Source organism: Formica exsecta, unplaced genomic scaffold (assembly GCF_003651465.1).
Source record: "Formica exsecta isolate Colony F162 unplaced genomic scaffold, ASM365146v1 scaffold1448, whole genome shotgun sequence".
Taxonomy (NCBI): Eukaryota; Metazoa; Arthropoda; class Insecta; order Hymenoptera; family Formicidae; genus Formica; species Formica exsecta.
In genome coordinates, this window is record NW_021848777.1 from 1,211 (window position 1) to 5,855 (window position 4,645).

Here is a 4,645-nt window from a genome sequence, read left to right on the forward strand (position 1 = left end):
CTCGGTTGAGCGTTAAGCTTGTTTTCCGAAACAGAATTTTCACTAATCTTCTGTACCGGTATATTCGAGTCACGATGCAAGAGCATATGATGTGCTTGTCGGCACAAATTACAACGTTTTTTACTCTTGCAAGAGGTCGGGAAATGGCCGACTTTTAAACAATTAAAGCAACATTTATGCGATTTGAGGAACTGAGTTCTCTGTTCGACGGATTTACGCTTAAACTCGTCGCATAACATCAAATTATGATTGCCGGAAGAACAATTCAATTTTTCGGTGGCTACGTTATTCACCGAGGCCCGATTAGAGCCTTTATTTTTATGAGACAAAATATCGGCATTCAACTTAGAATGATCGGTAAGACCTCGAATTCGCAGCGTCATAAAATCGCGAATCTCTTCATACGTCGGAGATGCGGTTGACTTACCGCGTTGCAGATTTCACTCATTACGTGTGGACTAAATTTTTGCGAAACAATATAGACTAATAAGTCATCTCATTTTTCAACAGGTCGGCCTAAATTTGTTAACGCGGCTAATGACGCGGCAACGGTATCGCGTAAACCTTTGAATATTGTATAATATATATAAACAATTATTTCTCAAAGATCCTTAGAGTAAACTTTTTATAATAAAATAATTTGCTATTCAGTTATCCTTTTAATACACTACTTTTGAATGTTAATTAGTTGTTTATTGATTTGATAATTTTCATACATTCGATATGTTATATATACGCATATATCTTAATATTTTTAATATTAACTACATATGGCAAGTTGTATTATATTTAAATTTGTACATAATATATAATGAATATTTACATGTATTTGATGCGAAATTGCTTATAGGCTGCGTTGCGATAAGTATGTTGCTGTAACATTGCTAAAGTTACATTGTAAAATAATGTCTTTGCAATATTTCTGCAACATTACACTGCAATATGCAATATTGCAATGTTGCAGCAATGTTGTTGCAAGCTTCAGTGCTGTATGGGTATATATGTATATATTTTTTTAAACATTATATAAAAGAAAATTTGTCTTACATATCACATATTTGTATTATATATATCACATATTACATACTCTGTCTTTTTAATATAAAATAAAAACTTAATGACATGTTACATACTCTGTGTCTTTCTAATATAAAATAAAAACTTAATGAATATTTAATAACATTCTTTGGTTATCGTTCTTAATAATTAACATTTTTTGGTTAATGTTTTTTGAATATAGTATTATTTTATTTTTCTTCTTTTGCCACCCTTTCTTTTGCACGTCTCAACCACGCTTTAATAGCTTCCTCAACCTCTTTTCGATTTGTCGCTGCTTTACATAGTTGAGCACTTTCTAAATAAATAGAAAATATATATAGACAAATTTTATATTTCCCACTACATAGTGATCATGTAAAGCGCTAAAAATACAAATAAACTAAATCCACTTTCAGACAAATTTAAACTAAGTTATTAGAAAACTGTTCTGTAAAAAATATTAGACATACGCACATTACTTTATCAACATAAATGAATAAAATGACATTAAATTGATTTTAGTGCATATAATCAATTATTATATTATTTTTATCATATGTATATTTTTTCCAATACTGCAGTAAACTTTTTAACATGCCATTTCTCAAAACTGACATTGTGATTCGGTCAACTCGTGTCTTTAGCACTTTATGTATTCAAATCTCAGACATTAGACTAACAGCGACTTACCTAGCAACACATTTGCTAAATGTAGCTTTCCAAATATTTGCTTCTTTTTTGCACCGTACTGTATTGTTCGGCAAATTTATTTGTGAGGAGAAGTGATAAACATCGTTTTATAAAATCATATGGAGTAGTTCCTCCTATTTTGGAAAGTTCTATTACCTAAAAGTATGTAAGCAATATTTAATTAATAATAATGAATAATTAGAATTGGCAATGGAAACTTGAATCAAAGCAAAAATATAGGGAACATACAGTGGATTAAAATCGATTTCGTTCTTGGAGATGTTGTTCCACTTGTTCCAATTCTTCTATACTTCGTAAAGGAAAATGGAATGTACTTAAAAATGTAGGCTCATTATTCCCATCTGTTATATTTACATTTTCTTTTTGCAAAACTGTAGCTTTTAATTCTTCGCAGCATTCTTTCGTTACTTCTCTGAGCAAAAATAATTCTTTAACTATTCTCCATCTATTTTTCATCTAGAAAAAGGGGATCAAAAAAAGATATAATAAACTAAAACTGTTTACAAAATATAAAAGCAATTTATTAGAATGTATTAAAGCCACTTAAAACTGTATTGATTGCAAACATGCATTGTAACACGTACCACTATTTTTGTGTACAGGGCAGCATTTGCAAATTTATGCATTATCAGTTATCTCTTTACTTGCAATTGTGTTAGAACTTGTATTATATTTATGCATGTTCATATCTGTCCATAAAATGATTTGTTAGTGTATTAAATAATTGAAAGAATATTATATAAGAAATCGGTTTCCACACACACACACACATATATCGATATATATATTTTTTTCAATTGTACTATTAATACCAACATTTATGTAATTAAGCAAAAAAAGTGTACCTTTTTGTGAATGTCTTTGTTGTATATTACAAGATACATTTGTATTAGATGTTCCAGGTACGTCATTATTTAAAGAATCATTACATCTTTTTCCAAAATATGTGTTTTCTTTTCTAGTTATGGATTTTTCGTCTGAAAGATTAATAAATATTAATATTTGGGTTATTATAGAAATTATATATTGAAATAATATAATAACAAAAACTTGCCTGGTGTTGTACGGTTTTGTTTGTTAGAACACTTTTCTTTTAACTTAAATGTTGCAGTGTTGTTATTTACATGGTCATTACATCTCTTATCTGAAATATATGTAGGATATTAAAATAATAAACGCAGGTCTTTGATTATATGCTTGATATAGTATGTGTATATATATGTAAACAATTCCAAAAAAATCACTAAATGAAATGTTTGTGGAAAGTACTTTTTTGTGTATAACTATCTCCAAAATATGTGTTTTCTTTCCCAGTTGTGAATTTTTTGTCTAAAAGATAAACGAATATTAATATTAATAATTCTTTACTTATTATAAGTCATATATTGAAATAATAAATAAGAAAACTTGCCTGCTGGCTCTGAGATTTCTGTGTCAGAATATTCTTTTAAATCTAAAAAATAAAATATATTTGTTATATTTTAATTCTTTAAAACAAAATCAATATACTTTTTCACATATATAACGTATGAAATAATAGAATAGTGCAAAAATATCATCTAAAAATTGATTTTTGGGTGTTTCTTTTATTTAAAAAATATTAATACATGAAGCAATAAAAAAAATGATTAAACATACTTGGTGGAGATGGTAACATTGTGTGTTCTGATTCAATGTCCGATTCCAAGCTAGAATCGCTATCATAAAAACGTTTTTTTTTATTTTTCTTTTGTTACTATCTGAATTTAAATCCGATGTATCTTCTGCTTTTTTGGCTTTTACTCTACAAGCTTGGTAACTTTCTGAAACGATAAATTGTAATATATAAATAAGTGTTTAGTTTATTAAAAGAGTTGTTAACTATTGTATAATTACAATATATCTATTATATAATGAAGGTATAATACATTTTGTTTCTTACCAGAGGTACTGTTTTTAAAGACGTACACTTCATAACTGGTCCACGAAGGATCAAAGTCAACATGATCTTTTATAGCTTTAAAGATCTTTTCTATTGTATATGGTGGCCAATAACATTTGTTATTAACAATCCAAGTTGTTGGCACTGCTTCCACTACATTTTCGTCTTCAAATTTCACAACTGTCCATGTTTTCTCCATTTCTTCATCAGTTATATAAGTATTATCATAAATATTATACTCACAAATATAATACTCACAAATTGCATAAGAATAAAAAAATACTGCTCTTATTTACATAATTTGTTACATTACTAGGCCATTTCTAAAAATTGCCAACAGAAAAGCATTGCATCATATTTTTTATATTGTCATTGTTATAGTACATATACACTTGATGTCATATTATCCCTTAACATTTTAAACATTTACATTGGCTGCGTTACGATATTCACTGCCAGTACTGAAAATCTATAGTGCACGTAATGTAAACTATACCCATACAGCACTGAAGCTTGCAACAACATTGCTGCAACATTGCAATATTGCATATTGCAGTGTAATGTTGCAGAAATATTGCAAAGACATTATTTTACAATGTAACTTTAGCAATGTTACAGCAACATACTGAAAATATTACAAAACAAGTAGAGTTGTGCCAATTAAAAACTTGCACATTGCTTCCTCATCATTTTATCTTACAATGCTTAAGCTGCTTTAAGCATGCGGATTTTTCAATTTTTGCTTTCTCATAGAGGAAGTTTTGTGAGCGAAATAAAAATTAAAATAATTTCTTTCACCGATCCTCACTAAATTCAACATCAAACATCCTTTAATAATACTCTACTCATGTAAAAAAATTTAATACAATATCTTAAATTTTCTGAAAGTTACAGCGTGTAAAGACATTTTTCAAAAAATTCAAAATTTTATAAAAAATAAACCCTTTCATCGATACTCACCAAATTCAATACCAA

The 4,645-nt window shown here is 28.2% G+C and overlaps 1 pseudogene; it reads right to left on the bottom strand.

Annotated features, from left to right (window-relative positions):
- Positions 1 to 1,021: 1,021 nt before the first annotated feature.
- Positions 1,022 to 4,397, bottom strand: LOC115246277 (annotated as a pseudogene).
- Between the last annotated feature and the right edge of the window lie 248 nt (positions 4,398 to 4,645).